General features: G+C 35.4%; 1 long non-coding RNA gene across 1 annotated transcript; it reads left to right on the top strand.

Annotated features, from left to right (window-relative positions):
• Window positions 1-8580: 8580 nt before the first annotated feature.
• LOC148864224 (uncharacterized) lies at window positions 8581-12036 on the top strand. The gene is made up of 3 exons (XR_016109158.1): window positions 8581-8795; window positions 8889-9015; window positions 11815-12036. It is a non-coding gene; the product is annotated as an uncharacterized LOC148864224 (long non-coding RNA).
• The last annotated feature ends 6688 nt before the right edge of the window (window positions 12037-18724 follow it).

Genomic DNA, 18724 nt, shown 5'->3' with positions numbered 1-18724 from the left:
ATCAATTTGACCGTTCAACTGCTCAAAACTAAATCAATGGTTTTGGGCCAAAAAACGGTTTTAGGGTGAAACTGAACCAATCAGGTGATCGATTCTCAGTTTTTCCAGTCCGACCGTTAGGTCCAGTCTAGTTTTGAAAACATTGCTGGCCATTGATTTCCGGGTTGATAGTTCGAATGGATGGCCCATTCCAACTTAAAAAAAAAAAGTAAAAATAATTAAAATAAAAAAGGGGCCAAAAATCATTTAATGGGTCGAATGGATTGACGATTTGACTACCTAGACAGAGCTAAGAGTGAAACAGAACCAATTGTCTGAATGATTTTCAAACCGAACGGTCCAACCGTCTGAGACAACAGTTGTTCCAAAACACTGGTTAAATGGTTAATGAAATAGATATCTACCATGAAGAAGAAAAAACGAAAAAAAAAAAAACAAAAAGATTAAGTACATGGAGCCCATCATGATGCAATCTATTCAATAAGAGAGAGAAGTGAGAAAACTACAGTACACTGCAGACATGAGTTTTGTTTGACCGGTATGTCGGTTTTAGCCATGGCCCAGGAGAAAGAAAGCGATGAAGGTGGAGTTGGAGGGATAGAACTTAGAAGTAGAACATCCCCAAACTCTTCTCAATTGTTCACTACTCTACTGTTGTCGGTTTGCATTTATGCATACATGTCTTTTTCCTTCATTTGATAATTTCCAAGGGCCCCGCTAACTGCTCAAGGCCCTTGCAAATTGCAAGCAGCGAATGGGATTTGTTGTGGTCCACTTACTTCCGAATCCCGCGATTGACGGCGAGCATCACATGTGACACCCAGAGGTCGTCGTCTCCCGTACCCTCACACTCCCTCTGTTGACTGAGACAATCTATCAAACACCTTATTGATTAGAATTAGTGTGGGAGGTCTGATAAGATAAAAGTCCGGATCTGCTCCTCACACTGCGCTTCTTACACAAACCTCATAGGCACACCTCGGCCCTGGCTGAACTCAGTGATTTAAGGTTGCGAGCCTCTTAATGGTTGAATCTGAAGCTGGTCTGATCATGGTTTTTAAAACCAACCGGGTGACTGAACCGGTCAGGATCTTGTTATTGGGTCAAACGGTTCGACCGTTTGAACTGAACGCTCAACCTATTCTGACAGAAAAATAAAAAGAAATAAAAAATTAAAAAAAAATAAAAAATGGTCAAAACCATTCAAACAGTTAACCGCCTGGTCAGCAATTCACTGACCAAAACCAACAGTTTTGGGGGAAAATAGAACTGATCAGATGACCGGTTCCCGGTTTTTTCAGTCCAACCATCCGATTTTGAAAACCATGGATCTGATTATTCAACCTTCAGATATTTTATTAATATTATAATTTATTTCATTCATAAAAACAATAAGTCATTCAATTAGCGATTTCACCCATTATGAAACGGCACCATCCTAAGCAGCCCATAACCTTGAGATTTGGGAGATAACTAAGTAGACAACATCCAGTGTTATTACATAAAGACATTCTACTAACAAACTACATAAATTGATCTAAACAAAAGTTTGAGAAATTACAAGTTGCAACCTTCTTTTAAGTCAGAACGGGCATGGCCGTCTATTCGAACCGAATGATCAGACCATTCAACCTAAAAATCGGTCCCCACAATGGTTCTATATCCGGTCCAGTTTTTACAACCTTACTGCTTACTATCTCCTTAATTTGCATCTAACTACATCAAAATGGACTTCAGACCATGTTCTTTAGCCTTCAAAGAGATCTGTATGGATTGGTTGGATTTCTGCTTTGCTGGCTTCCTTGTGTTTGCACTTGATAACTTTCTGCCAAGATGAGTTGTCCTCTGCTAGTAAAAATGCCTACACCTATTGCCTCTGCTGCCTTTGTTGGCAGGGTTATATGATCCATCCACATTGAGATTGGATTGATAGAGAGATTCTGCTCCTTGCAGATATGTGGGTCTCTTGGGTTGTTGATTTTCTAGTTGGATGGTTTGTCATTGTTCATATTCTTCCTTAGCTTGAATGAGAATTTACTTCTTTCCTTCTCAGAGAGTATACTATTCCTGCATGACCATATATGTCTGCAAATGCCAGTAAATCTCTTAGAATCTTACCTTTTCCTTGCTATGAACTTATAGCTCATCCAGCTATTTACTGATTGCCTGGGTCATTAATTCATTTTTGTACTTTTCTGGGCTAAGTCCAATTCCCACATGTATCCAAAATGGCTCGGGAGAAGGGCAGTCCTCCGACCCCAAGTCATTTTGCCAACTTGTGGGGCTGGGCTTATTTTACTTTATTTTGTGGGTGGAGGTGGAAATGGGCCCAAGTCCTTACTACAACCAGCCAGAGACATTATCAACTGAGCCTAGAAGGCTAGAACTGTCGATGAATCTGATCTGCTTCGGGAATGGTAATATATAACCGGTTTCATAAGATAGACGCGGAACTGAAACCAATTATTCTGACCCTATTGGACCTAATTATACTTGAAACTTAAAACCTAGTTTGTGATAATAAAACCTTGATAAAAATGACAATAAAATGGTCAAAGTGTTTATATATTGGTAAAACAAGTGCTTTTAGCTAAAGTTATTTTATATACTGTCTATTTAATTTACCTTTTAGACTAAAATTAAAACAAAAATTACAAGAAAACTAAGAAACCTTAATTAAATGATCAATTCGGAGCAACAAAACTGGTCCCAACCCAATTATTAATCAGTACAACACTACATAACCATAACTTAACTATCAAGTCAGTTGGTTCGGTTCTGTTCGAGACTTAACCCGTTGACAAACCTAATTGAGCCGTCGGAACCTTCATGTGGGACCTGGCTGGTTGGTCGTATTGGCCGCTTGCATCCCATCCTCCTGTTAGTAGGAAAGTTGGATTTGGGACAGAATTGGCTAGCTCTTCTCCATCAAACACGGGTAGTAAATTCAAAGGGCTCATATGGGTCTTCTCTCAGTCTCATTTGAGTGCTTCTATCTTACTTTTGCTTTTGGTTTCCATGTTATTTATGAACAGAGATTAAGTGTTTGGTTAAACAGAAAACAGTAGTTATGTATCAAAATATTTAATCAAATCTTTAATATTTCCCTGTTTTGGCCGCTTGTAGAAGAATGCAAACATCCATAATATTAATATATTAAGGCTTGACAGGATTTTGATGATTTCATTTACATCAAGTGAAAAATTTGTGAATTTCAGTGGAATTAAATACCATGTTTCCATATGGCTGAAACCACTTAGTTTAGACCAAGTACTTAAAATCAAGTATCTATACCTCATTAGTAAAATGCAAAAAATGGAAAAATTTTAGGTAAAAGAATCCAAAATATAACAACTTTTCTTAATTTGAAAGGATAAATATCACTATATCAGTGGCAATTAGGTTTGAACTTTGAATACTTCTGAATCAAGTACTCTGTTGCAATGAAGATGCAGTTAATGTAATTTGTGATATGCCCTTCCAAAAGCCTGATGATCTTTCCTGTGCAAGGACACTCGGCTTCTTTAAAGATACCTCATAATAATTTATATTGATAAGTCTCACTCTCACCTTATGCTATACTTGCAAAAATCAATGAAAATATATTACTAGACACAGTCATATGTTTTTCTCAAGTCCCACGTTATTTGTTTGTAGAACCAAAAAAAAACTAGGTTTGGTTAATGAGACCTAACCCTTGAAACAAACTAAAAAGCAAAAGATCAAGAGTTATTTAAGAATAACAGGACTAATAACCCTTGTTTGGTCTAGAGAATCTACAGGCATTTTATGAATGAATCATCTCAGATCTTTTTGGGTTGAACATTCTTTTTCTTCTTTTTAATTTCCACTACCACCCAATCTTAATTTGAGTCATTTGTTTCCTTGGATATAGTAATTTCAATCCATAAGGTCTACATTAACTGAAAATCAAATCGGTACTTCAATTTTTCAAAAATATCAAACCGAAATCGAATCGACTGATTTGATTTATCGCATTTTTTGGTTCAGTTTTTTCGATTCAGTTCAATTGTTTGATTTTTCAGTTTTTATGGACACCCTAAAATTGCTCTTTTACTTGGATTTGTCTAACAATACGCTATATGGGGAGATCCCTGAAAGCTTGACAAATCTGAAGATCTTCACCAGATAGGGAGCTTTCTTCCATCATAGGACCTTAGCTATAACAACCTCACTAGATTAATTGATGGCCAGAGTTTGGAAAACCAAAAATTATCAATGTTTTGGATTTGAAATGGAACAGTCTCTCTGGATTCATTCCCAGTGAGTTGTCAATGATGTCAAACTTAGAGACTTAGAATATGTCCCATAACAATCAACAGGGATTATATCCCCTTCTTTGGTCAATCTCAGTTTTCTCTCTAAGTTCAGTGTTTCTTTCAACCATCTGTCTGGAAAAATACCCACAGCAAGTCAGTTCCAAACCTTCCCAAATACAAGCTTCGAGGGGAACCTAGGTCCCTGCGGTATATACTACCTTCTTTGTCCGCCTGACCAGACTCCTCTTTGAATTCAGCAAACATGAGAGTGGGCGGCCATTCAAGACTGGAGCAGCAGTGGGTTTTATTCTCATTTCTCAGCACTGCTGGCTTCTTCATTTTAGGGTTGATGCTACCGAAGGTTGACAGAGGAAGTCAGAGAATTCTAATAGATGTTCATGCTTTTGCCCAAGAAGATTATAGATGCTTATATCCTTTCGGGTAGTATTAGCATCAATATCCGAATTGTTGGTCCTGGGTATGAATAGCGTTCTCAGTCGTGGTTTAACCAATATTGTTTTAAGTTTTGTGTTGTTTGCCGTGGCTTCTAATAAGGAATTCGAATCAACCCCACAAGACTGTCCCCCACAACGTCCCACAGCACATCTCCGCCGTGTACCGGGATCGGGAGATGTTCCTAATATATAGTGGAAATGTGCTGTGGGACATTATGGAAGGCAGTCTTGTGGGGGCCTGATTCGGTATCTCTAATAAGTCCTTCTTGGGCTTATTGTGTTTAAGAAGCCAAAAGCACAAAAAAGCCATGTGGCAAAACGGTGCAAACAACTTTTTCAGATCAAAAAGCCTGTTCAAAAACCCAAAATATAATGGCTTTTAGCTAAGTTCGTTACCACCGAACATTAAAAAGTGCTTACTAGAAAGCCCGTATAGTGAGGAAAAGCCCCTGCCCCAAACACAGCCTAAATGTAATTAGTTCTCCAAGTCCAATCACTTTTTAACATGTCAATGGTTGCTTAATGAAACAAACTTGCAAAGATTTCAGAGTTTCAATTAGATTAACAAATAATCAATTCACTAATGAGGCAAAATCATTCAAGCAATCTCCCTATATACCATTCTCAAAAAACCAGGAGTATGGAGGTTCTCTCTTATCAAATAAAGGACTCAAAACCAGAATTAGTTAACCAGGAAAGGGAGAAAGTGGTTGTGATTTCTACAAGCAGCAGCGATAGCCACTGTTTTCAAAATTGAACTGGACCGGACGGTTGGATCGGAAAAATCAGACAATTTCGTTTTCCTCTAAAACTGTTTCTTCCCCCAAAATCATTGATTTTGGTCAGTAAACCCTTGAATCGGCCAGTTAATTATTCGAATTGTTTGAACCGTTCGAATGATTTTAATCATTTTCCAATTTTTTACATTTTTTTTTTATTTTTTATCAGAACAGGCCAGCCATTTGGGTCAAATGGTTGGACCGTTCAAACCGGTGACCAGCCCCCTGACCGATTCGGTCACCGATTCATTTTTAAAAACCATGGCGATAGCACTAAGCGAGTGGTCAAGCACTCCTAGGAGCAGTTGTTATGCGGCTGACGATTCAAGCACTCCTAATGGAGCCTACAAGGCTACAGCAATAACTAAAGAAGGCAATAACTAGTTAGTGGACTTTGAAGATGGGAATTGGTTCAATGGGAAGTTGAACAGCTAAGAAGCAAGAGGTAGATTGGCAGTTATTAACCAGCGGCGAATTAGAGATGGCAATTTGACTCATCTTTGTGGGGTCTACTTTCCCCTGCCCTGGTCGGAATAGGTTCGGGGCAGGTTTTCAGAAAAACCTTGAAACTTTAGGAACCCGGATGGAATTGGGATTTGTGGTTGGTGTGGGAACGGGTAGGGGTGTTCATGGGTCGGTTTGAGTCATTTTCTTCAATTAACCCAATTTAATTAATTTATTTATTGATTAATCCGAAATCGGCCAACCCTAAAGCAAAACCGACCAAACATGAAGGTCTATTTATTGGTTTAATCGGTTTTTATATATATTTTAAACTGAACTATTTATTTATATTTAAGTTTATTTTGTTCTAGTTTTTATGAAAAATAAAAATATATATTTAAATCGATCAGTTTTTTATGCAAAAGTGATTTTTTATCAATATATATTTAAATTTATACAAAACTGAATTAAAATTGTATCATTGTATTATATTTGTATTGACTTTACGTTTTTAGTTTTTATCATAAATAACCATTTTTTTTTAAGTTCAAACAAAACACAAATAAAATATTAGGTAGAGACTAATTAATAATTACTTAAACATGTAGGATCGATTCGGTTCGGTTTGATTTCAGTTTTCATGTATTAAAACCGAAACCAAACTGAATTATTGGTTTATTTTCTCATACAAATCAAAACTGACTAGAAGTTTTGAAAAACCGACCAACTCAGGTTGAATTGAGCCGGTTTGATCAGTTTGACATTTAATGTGAATACCCCTAAAAATGGGATGAGACATTCGAATTTGGGGTCGGGGACAAGGCATGCAAAACCTGCCCCACTCCATCCGTTGCCATTCCTACAAAACCTGGCCCCTCCCTATCCGTTGTCATTCTATGGTGATTGGTGATTGGCAACAAGAACCATTTGCGAGTGGTCGACAGGAATTAAAAGGCAAGAACTGAAAACCAAACTTATCTTCTGTTTGATTCAAATGGGTATGAGGGAGGATTAGACCATATTAGGGTATGTAAATTGTAACACTTATTATAGAAAATTTTATTAAAGGTATGCTTAAATTTAAACACATTTGTATGCAGAATTCACATAAGCCCTAAGCCCTCATAAGGGAGCGCCCCCCATTACATCCCAGCCCTATATTGGGAACATCTCCCAATGATGTCTCATTATTTTTTGTATTATCATCGGGAGATGTTTACAATACACAGCTGGGATGTGTTGTGGGACATTGTAGGGCACTCCCTTATGGAGGGCTGGTTTGAACTCTTGCATGCATGAATGCATACATAAAATACATGCATTTATATAAAATTTATTTCTGAGTTGATAAACCAACCTAAACCCAAGGTTCAAAATATTGATATGCCCGATATGTCGGTAGGGGCATATAGGGCGATACTGATAGTGTTTTTATGCTTCTTTTTTTCAAAACTGGTTCAGGGGGAGGGGCAATTTTAAGGCTCCTCCACCCCCTGAACCGGTCAGAACCCCGATACATCCGCTATAGGGGCATATTGGAAAGCCACCAGCACAATATGTATCAACTGATAAGTATCGATACTTTGAACCTTGCCTGAGCCCACTCTGAATATATCTAATTTTAGCATGGTCTGGATCTAGAGCAAGGTTTAGCTGAATGCAATTTAATATTAACGTGAGACTTCATCATTGATTTCACAGCGCACATGAAGAATTAAAACATTCAACTAATCCTAATTGTCTGGGCTGGACAGATCGGACTTGACTTTGGGCTTAAGCCTTAGGTCCAACATTTAGAGTTCGGCAGCCCACAATGAAATTTGACATATTCTCATATGAAATTTCTTTTATCCGCTATTAGAGATCCAACATCCATGCCAACTCAAGATCTGTTTATTAAACTTATGTAAGTAGATAAGGAATCCTTGACAAATATAACCCACGGAATCTTAAAATTTATCAAACTAAAAGAATTCGTGATAAGCTATGAGGTAAACGAAAAAAAATAGCAACCCTATTTTCGTAATTCATATGATGCATTTTTAGCTTATCAGAAAAAAATGAATCAATTTACATGTGCTGCTCTGGTGGCAACTAGACCAAATAAGTTTAACATGAATGTAATGGGATTTTTGGGCATTATATATATATATATATTATTTATTTATTATTATTATTATTTTTTTTGTATTTGGCCATACACGCATCATACTAACAATCACCCTTCTCAAAATTAGGGATGATAATTTCTACCATACCTAGTGGGTACCCACCCCAACTCTCTCTGATGGGGCAGGTTCCTTTTGTTTGAAGGGCGAGTTTTGGGTGGGGACTGGTTTTAGGATTCTACAACCCGTATGGGTATGAGTAGGGTAATGGTATTAGGCTAAACCCGACCCTCCTGACCTGCGTATTGTTGGAAAGTATGTGAATTTTATGTATCAAGTCTTGAATTTAATAATATTCTGAATTTTATGTGAAAGATAATTGATAGTTTATGCGCTTTTTATATGTCTTAATAAAATAATTGAAAATTTTGTTGTTTATTAGTGCTATTTTACTTATTTGTTACTTATATGAGAAATAATAAGAAATTAGATATGAATTCTAAATCCAACCCGTCCCGACCCTTGAATGCAAGGAGGGTAGGGTTAAGAAGACTTTCATGTGCAAATAGGGTTTGGAAAATCCAATGCGATATGGGTTTTGGGAGGTTTAGGAGTATTTAGCATTGTGGACATTCCACGATATATTCCGTTTGAGAAACGCACAACACCTAAATAGGTGTTCGATTCGCCTGTCGTGTGCATGGGCCAAAATATCGTCCTTGAGAACTTGTAGACTAAACCACGCAACCCCTCATTCATTGTTAACTTGTTTCACATATAAAATTTATCCTATCTAACCCTTTTCTTTTTTCACCGTTGTAGTATCTCAAGCACCGCCAAATTGCTTCTCCAATTGCCGCTGCTTGCTTCTGCGCTTGCTGCTGCAACTCCGACCATGAGTGCTCACTTGCTTCTACAACTTAAACCTTGCTGCATTGAACTGCCAGCGGTAAGTGCTCCTTCTCCGTCTACCCCTTGACTTCTTTTTTATTTTTTCCTTTCATTGGTGTTCTTTTTCTGCAAACATAGACGTTGGTGTTCTTTATCAGAACTTCAGATTTGTGATTTGCTAATTGTATGCATAGTTGTTATCTCTGCTAGACTTTTTTTTGGTAAGGTTAGAACAAGCTATTAGAGCCCTAAAGGTTCTGGCTATCTTTTGCTTTTTCGTTTTTGTTACTCTTCCGTTTTCTTTATTAAGATTGCTGATATTGTGTCTTTGATAAGCCTTTGGTTGAGGTACCCAAGATGTCCTATTCTAACTGTAAGGTTCTGGCCTCTTGCATTTGTTCAGAAAACCTTAATTTCTCAAATAGGTTAAGAAGGAATGAGAGAACCTAACAAGCAAACCTTTTTCTTTGATCAATAACACAATTTCATTAGAAATATTTAAAAACTACAGTATGGGGAGTTTCTGCATTTAAAAACTACAAGATCAATAATTTCTATAATTTTCTGCAAAATTGTTGTAATTTCTACATTTTCCTGCAAAGCAAATTAATTTTTCTATAATTTTCAGGCAATTTCTGCATTTTTTTTGCAATTTTTGCAATTTACTGCAAAATTCCCTATATTTCCATGCACTTTTCTGAAATTTTCTGCAAAATTTGCAATTTCTGCAAAAATCCATGTATTTTCAAGCATTTTTCTTCAATTTTCTGCAATTTCCTGCAAATTTTCTGTAACTTCTATAATTTTCTGTAAAATTGTTGTAGTTTCTGCATTTTCCTGCAAAGTAAACGATATTTTCTGTAATTTCTATAATTTTCAGGTAATTTCTGTATTTTCTGCAATTTAGTACAAAATTCATGACATTTTCAAGCAATTTTCTGCAATTTTTCTACAAAATTGTTGTAATTTCTGCATTTTCCTGCAAAGTAAATGATAGTTTCTGTAATTTCTATAATTTTTCAAGTAAGTTCTGCATTTTCTACAATTTTTGCAATTTACTACTAAATTCCTGATATTTTCATGCATTTTCTAGATTTTCAGCAAAATTATTGTAATTTCCGCAATTTTCTGATTTTCTTGCAATTTATTGCAAAGTTCTTGATATTTTCATGAATTCTTTTGCAAAATTATTGAAATTTCTGCATTTTCTGATTTTCTTGCAATTTCTGCAAAGTTTCAGGTATTTTTCATGCATTTTTCTACAATTTACTGCAAAGTTTCCGTAATTTCTATAATTTTTCTAAAAAAATTGTTGTAATTTCTACATTTTCCTGCAATTTCTGCAAAATTCCTGATTTTCATGCATTTTTCTGAAATTTTCTGCGAAATTATTGTAATTTCTGCAAAATTTCTAGTGTTTTCATGCATTTTTCTGAATTTGCTGTAAAATTATTGTAATTTCTGCATTTTTCCTCCAAAATTTCTACATTTGCTTTACAATTTCTGCAAAAAATTGAGTATTTTCGTACATTTTTCTGAATTTTCTACAAAATTATTGTAATTGTTGTATTTTCCTGCAACTTTTGAAATTTATGCAAAATTCCTCATATATTCATGCATTTTCTGTATTTTTCTGCATGAAAACACTTCCGCCCAAACTGTCCCATTTGCAGAATTTACAGGTGCTGGACTTGAGTAATAATGACTTGTCTGGCTTGGTGCCGGTTGATATTGTTATACCCTCCCTCAAGGTTCTCAACCTTTGTGGGAATTCGTTGAAGGGTGACATTGCACGGGTATCTGTGAGACCATTACTCAAATTCAATCCATCGATCTCTCCATGAACTCTTTCAGTTTCAGTGGAAGTATTCCTGTAGGTTTTGGTAATTCTGACTCCTTGCAGAATTTCAGTCTCAGCTCGAATTATCTTTCTGGGAGTTTGCCCGACGATATATCGTATTGGGTTTTAGTGTCTGTTTTCAGTTTAATATTAGTCAGAAATATCTGGAATACCAATCTAATCCGTTTTCTATTCTGAATAGAGAAAGCTTCAAAAATTTTGAGAACACCTATTTTTTCTTTAAATAATGAAATGAATTGGGCCTGGATAATTCATAAATCTGGAAAATACACAGTAAAAAAGGAATATAAGAAGAACAACTAAATTTCCTTCCAAATATTTCCTCTCAAGTTCTTATCTAAAATCTGGAAACTTTCTATTCCTCTGCGGTATCAGTTATTTTTCTGGAGAGTGGTTAATGCTTTTATTCCAGTAAAAAGGATCTACTCTTTGTGGAAATTCCAGACAAGCACTGTGTTCTCTACAATGATGAAGTGGAATCTTCAACTCATCCCTTTGTTAATTGTCAATTTTCTCAAGCCATTCTTTTTAGAAATCCTTGAAACTTACATTTGCATAACATATTTCAAGAATCCTGGATCTCATGTATAAACAATTTATATAACCAAATTTCTGATAATCAACTCTTTCTAAGAATATTAGGGTGGATAGCTATTGCCTACTATTATATTTGGTATGCTCGAAATGAAAAATGTTTCAAGAATAGACAATTTTTTTCACAATCATTAATATTGTTAATCAAACAGTTCAACAAACCATGGATTTCTTAAATGAATCTACAACATCTAATATTTTATCTCAGAATCATAGAATGCAGCTCTCCATATCTAATGCTGCCATCTAATTATCTTTATTGATGTAAGGAAAATTTCTGACTCCTTATTTAGTTTTGGTATTATTATATTATCTAGAAATTTATCCTGCCTAAAGATTATTGGAAGCCGAACTACTCAACCTACCTCTGTTGATCAAGCTGAACTGCTTGCAATTGTGCAGGTTATAATGGAGCTTTGGAATTGGAATCATGAAGAAATATGTATATATTCAGATGCTCAATAAATAGTGAAAGCCTTTAAGAAGAATGTTGATCTCCCCTGGTCTTGTCAATGGCTTTTGTCTATAACTAGGAATTTAATTTTAAACTCTTTCAATGTTAGATTTTGTTATGTAAATAGAAACTTTAATATTCTTGCCCATAAGGTATCCCACATGGCTAAATCTCACTTCCAATCGTTTTTTTTATTTTAAATGACTATCTTACTGGGATCCCTAGGGTTGAGGACTTTGTAAATATTCTTCTTTTTAATATAGTTATTTTATCTTTCAAAAAAAAAAAGGGTTAATCTCTCAATTGGTTCTCCTTGATTATTACAATATCCGAATTTTTTGTATGAATTCATATATTCTGTAAAAGCATCCTTTTCTTAAAAATTTAAAATGTAAAAAACGTCAAACCCTTGTATGAAAATCTATTCTCCAAGAAATATTCTCTGTTTTTAGAAGAAAGACACTATTATCCAAAACCCTACATACAACCCAGCCGTGAAACAAAAAATAAAAGGAAAATTTGTCTCAAGTCTCATCTCCAGACGATTATTTTTTCTTTTTCCTTGGTGTCTACATTAATAGAGCTCTCATGGGTTCTTTCTAAAAACTAATTTAGAGGAATTCTCTCTGTTTATTTCGTTGGTTCTTTTGTAGGATTCCCCTAATGGGGATTGTAAGTTGTGATTTAACACACATTTATTCTTTCATTTTCTTGAGTATCAAACATTAAATAAGAGCATCACCATTTAACTCACAAACCCAGATACGTCACCATGAAGACAAAATTCTGAAGCATAGGGTTAGGCCTAGGTTGAGTTTAAACTCGACCCAATCTACTTGATTTGGATCATAATGATTTAATCATTTGGGTAAAACGGGCCAATCAATGATATCATAATCAAATAATAAAAATTTAAAAATAGATTAAAAAAAAACATAGAATTTGTAGAACTTTTGACATATCTAAGATATTATCAATTTATCATATAAAATAAACAGAAGTGTGATAAACAATAATTATTTTTAGAAGTAATTATGGAAATAGAATAGAAAATTTAAAATTGCCCAAGATTGAGATCCCTTTTTTTTTTCAAGTCAAAGTGATCAATACATGATATCATAATTATATGATAAAAACTAACAATAAATAGAAATAAAAAATATTTTTTGAAGGTGATAAAAATAAAAATATATACACATCTCTAATATTATATATTTATCATATTAAATAAAAATAAATCTGAGATTGCGACGTAGAAGGCACATGCATACTTATTAGTAAACAAAAACAGATAAGACTTTTGTAAAACCAGAATGGCAGAATTTCTAATACAATTTCACACTAAAATTTTATATAATAAATTGACCCTACCGAATGTTGACTTCATTTAGATCAAGCCAAATTTTTGTGAATTTCTGTGGAATTGAATACCATGTTCCTAGCTCAAGCACCTAATTTTGACCCGGTACTTATCATAAAATCAAGTATCTATACCTCACTAATAAAATGCCAAAAAATTGGGAAAGAATAGATAAAAGTATCCAAAGATATAAAAATTCTTCTTAATTTGAAAGGATAGATATCAGCGACTATAAGATTTGAACTTTCACTTTGAGACAAATAAGTCCCACCTTAAGCTACACTTGGAAAATTCAATTGAAATATAAACCGATATGTCATTTTCACAAGCCCCACCTTGTTTGTAGAAAAAAAGGGTAAATTACAAAGGTTCCATCTTTTTCTCTTAAACCCTAATTGACCCAAAAATACATTCATATTCTTCAAAGGAATCAACTAAAATAATAAGAATCATTTCAGTGACATCAAGGTTCAAAATATCCATACTGGTGATACGCAAGTAGGGGCGTATCAGCCTATATAGAGGGCTGTTTCTCCAATTTTTTTAGTTTTTTTCAATCTGGTTCAGAGGGGTTGGTTTTGAAGCCCATCTATCCCCTGAACCATGGTCTAACCTGAAACACCCACTGTAGGGCATATCGGGAAGCCCCGATACGATATGTATCAGCCGATTCGGCCTGATATGTATCGATATTTTGAACTTTGATTGACATAGAAAAACAAGTTTCTTTAAATTCTTGTTTCATTTTAACTGACATGAATGTCTCTTTTCATCTTAAAATATAAAAAATTATTCACTCCTTTCTCTAATAAATCAAAAAATTTAAATGAAATCGTAAATTTATATCTATTAGCTAGAAAGAAACCTCTACCATTTTATCTGAATATTGAATTCGGCCAGAAATCTGCAATGAAAGTTAACGGACAGAACTCTCATGAAAAGGTCGCAAAGTGAAAATTTAGGAAGGAAGACATTGTTGCTAGACCTGGCAATTGGATTGAGTGGGTTGGGTTCGGGTTGGGTCAAAGTACTTCGAGTTGATTTTGGGTCGGATTGAATTTCGGGTTGGGTTGTCAAATGCTATACTCTAACCCTAAATGTTCGGGTTAGGGTTGACCCATGGGTCAATTCAGGTTATCCCAAACAAATAATTAAAATTAAAAAAAAAAACAAAGAAAAATTACATGAAGATGTCAAAATTAAAAGAGTTAACCTTAAAATTCTAAATATAAAATAAAAAACTTGAGCATTTAACAATTTAAAGAGTAAATAATAAAAAGTAAAGACTAAATAGAAAAAAAAAAATTAAAGAGTGAAAACTTCTAACAATGCATAAATAATCCCAGTTAGACTTGATAATTGGGTCAGCAGGTTGGCCCATGACCCAACCCAACCCAACTCAGTTTTTCGTGTCGGGCCAGGTTATGTCATTTTCACACTCGGGTAGCTAAATATGAGACCCTAATTCTACTTTTTCAGGTTGGAATGGGTTGGATTCATGGATTGAATCAACTTTTTACCAAGCCTAATTGTTGCAAATGAATGTTCAAGGATAATTGTCACTAACCCCAAAGTAGGGATCTTTATAATTTGCCCAAAAAATCCAAAAATTTCATCTAGCTATTATTGTTTCCAAAAAATTAAATAAATAAATATCGGTCCCAACTTGACCCAGTATCCCATGACCCAGACCCATCTAACGTGAAGACTAGGTTGGGCCAATCTTAATTACCTGGGTTATAACTTGAAAATTCTCAGAAAAACATACTACGAGATAGTTAGTCATATAATTTTCAGGAGTCAGCTTTGCCTAATATCCTGTGACCCAGTCCCATCTAACGTTGGGGCCGGTCTCAATTACTTGGGTTGTAAGTTGGAAATTCACTGAAAGCATACTCAACGTTAGTCATACCTTTTTCACGAGTCCCACCACATCTGTTGTATTATTTTAAAATAAAAGAAATGCCGGCCCCAGCTTTACCTAATATCCCGTGATCCAGTCCCACCACACCACAGTTGTTTACGGGTCAAGTTGGGTCGGTTTATTGAGGTTTTTTCAACCGACTCGACCTGGTTGGATTATCCGAACTTAAAACCGAAACCGACCTAGTGTTAAGTAAAACCAACCTATTTGGTTTGATTCGGGTTGGGTCAGTTTGGATTGGTTTCAGCTCTAAGTTTAACCATGCTTGACAAAAACTCAACTGCAATATATATGTGGGGACTGTGGCACCACAGTTTGTTAGGTAGTGAACGCGGGAAAAGCCTTGTTTTTGATAAATAGGATATACCTCTAGTCCACAATTTGGACTTTGGAGAGGAGAAGAAGAGCAAAACCCATATATAATAATAATGCCTATTATAGAGGTATATATGTTATATATCTTTTCAGTAATTAAGTTTTGTCTCCAAAACCACCAACCTATCCCTTTGATTATATATTCATTTTGAAGTTTAATTGTCTTAATTGGGATTTGGGTGAATTCCGTAGGGAGACTTCAAGACATTTAATTACAATCATTAATCTAGCCAATGTAATAGATTTGAAGAGGGACAATTAGCTAATGGGGCTTAATTAATTTAAACTTCATAAAGGGACAATTAGTTAGTTCGGATCGATTTTGGCTTTCACACAAGAAAACCGAAATCGACTCGAACAATCTGTTTATGATGTTTTACAACCCGAAACCGACCCGTGCTGAAGATAACCCGATCGGCTCGGGTTGGGTCGATCCGGGTTGGTTGGTTTTGTTGGATTGGGCCTTCTTATGAACAGCCTTATGGGAGTGTGAAAATACTGTGAATGTGATTGTTTTAGTTTTGTCCACGGTAGAATATGGTGTCCCTACCGTATGTAGATAATTCTCATCCCCAAAATATTATAGACAAGGACAGGCCACACTCTAATTTATCATCCACGATATTCTCTTGTGGATGGTCCACATTATAGTATGGACAGTTTGTGGGAAAGATTCAGTGTAATACATCTATGTTACATTGGTCCAATCATTCTCATTTTATTTAATTTATATAGAATTTATTTTTTTGTTGAAGATAATATTATAATGACAAATATATTTATATTATTATTTCAAATTATTTTTTACTTAAATTATGGTTCTTTTTCATTCATGATCATACAAGTGCAAATGGATCCAATCCAATTCAAAATCCGATCCTATTTTTGTCATATTTGGATAACTATCTATCATATTTTTGGATTGAAATCGGATCTTATTCAGATCACCCCTATCCGATCCGACATGATCAATTGTATAAATCATCACACAAGTTGTACATGAGGTGTATAGAATCAATCGGTGTACTGCTACACCTATAAAACGCCCTTGTGAGTGTAGACAATTTCTGTGAATATAATTTTGTCCACGGTTCAAAATAGGTATAAACTGTAGTATAATTTGGAACAGTCCACACCCATCAATTTCTCATCCATATTATATCATCCCGGTTAATTTTTCTTTTCTTTTTTTTTTTTTTGAAGCCAGTGGCAAAAAATTATTTCAAAACAATAGGTTACATCTCATCCAAAAATATAGACGTGATGAAATCTGGAGGAGTCGACCAGGTCATAGCATGATTGTATCTAACAACATGATTTGCTAGCCCGTGGGCTAAGCGATTACAAGATCGAGATGTATGAATAAAACTAGTTGGCACAAAGCCAGAAGCAAGATGCCTACAATCTGGAATAGTAGAATATAATCTCCAAGGAGGGTCTGCACCTGAAGAGAGAATGTCGATGATGTGTTTTGCATCACTTTCAATGATGAGAGCCACGAGGTCCATTGCAATGACACACCTCAGACCTTCCAAAATTGCTAAGGCTTCAACTTCTGTCGGGGAAGAACAATGGAGGGGAGCACATCTACCCAGTATGAAATTGCCATTGTGATTTCTGATAACAATTTCAAAAGTCGAGCGAGAAGCACTCCATGCCCCATCTATATTAATTTTAATGACTCTAGTAGGAGGCTTGATCCACCTCTCATTAAGGGTTGTAGATGGTTAATATCAAACAGTTGGGATGTAGATATTTTCAAAGATCCGTGGATTCCTAATGGACTAATTGAAAAGCCAAATAACTGGAATCTTGCTTGTAGCATGGTGACCATGCTCATGAATTAGAACTCACGGATGTGGAACACCCAACTCTTACATATGCTCTTTGATGATGACACTATTAAGATTACAAAGATTGTTATCCCTCAGGTGAATCCTTTAACTAATGACAAGCTGATTTGGTCATTTACTCCCCAGGTGAAACCTTTAACTCATGCTTCTTGGGTTTGCGAAAATCTTAGCTGGAAAGAATTGTGGAAAATGAAAACTTTTATTCCCAATGTCAAGATATTCTTATAGAGATGTAGGCGAGTTATTTCAATTAATGCAAAGCTAGCTAAAAGATCAACTAAGATTGAAGCAACTTGCAAATTGTACAAAGTTTCAGATGAGGCTGTGGATCACCTCTTATTTCAATGTCCAACTGTTCAGCCTATATGGTTTGCCTCCTTAGGTATCGGGATTGAGAATACTTAAAACAATAACTTACATTATTGGTTACACCATTGGAGACATATTGATAAAATAAGGAATCAACATTCTTGCTTTCCAATGTTTGCTTGAGGGGTCATTGTAATGTGGTTCATTTGTAAGCATAGAAACAAAGTGATATTTGAGCAATACCCCTTCAATCCATTACAGACGCTTGCAGCCATTGAAGCTCATTGTTCCTTACTTTCCAGATCTACTATTTCAGATTCCTGATTAATTTTTCAACGCTGGATTTATTTATATTGGATATAAAATTATAAAACGGCTTAGTGCATAAGAAATTTCTAATAAAGCCTGACTGGTTACCAGTTTTATACACGGGAAGAAAGTCTCCAACAAGTAACGAACTGATTCATTGAACTCAATTCGAAACAGATGGAATTGATTGGTTTCAAAGCGACATTTTGCTTGTAAATAGCGACCCTTGTGTTGAAATATTCCACAAAGAACTAGTCGTGTTTAATTTCTAAACACAATATCCTCTCTGAGTCTTGAGTGATGAATGGTTTTAAGGTTGTAATTTTGAACGTAAAGTTTCAAAATGGGTTCGCTGTGACATGATTCAAGATGCGGTACGGACGACGTTTCTGGGCTTCCTTCATTTTCCTGTGGCTTTTTCTCCGAGCACAGTTCTTGGATTGCCAGGAACAGCCCTGCAATCCAAATGACTTAAAAGCATTGCAGGGTTTCTTGAATGGTTTGGATTCAGAGATTCCTGGGTGGAGTAGCAATTCATCTACTGATTGTTGTGACTGGGTTGGCGTTCGGTGCGAGGAGGTGAGGAGTTCAACGAGTTCTGAAGAAAGGGTAGTAAAATTGGATCTTGGGAATAGAAGATTGAGAGGTAAATTATCCGAGGACTTGGCTGGTTTGGATCAGCTGAGGTCTCTGAATCTTTCTAACAATTTGCTCAGAGGTACTCTTCC

Source organism: Nelumbo lutea, chromosome 3, assembly GCF_056320005.1.
Source record: "Nelumbo lutea isolate HS-2025 chromosome 3, American lotus-T2T, whole genome shotgun sequence".
Lineage (NCBI taxonomy): Eukaryota > Viridiplantae > Streptophyta > Magnoliopsida > Proteales > Nelumbonaceae > Nelumbo > Nelumbo lutea.
The sequence above is the reverse complement of the archived record's forward strand: the minus strand, read 5'-3'. Positions and strand labels throughout refer to the sequence as shown.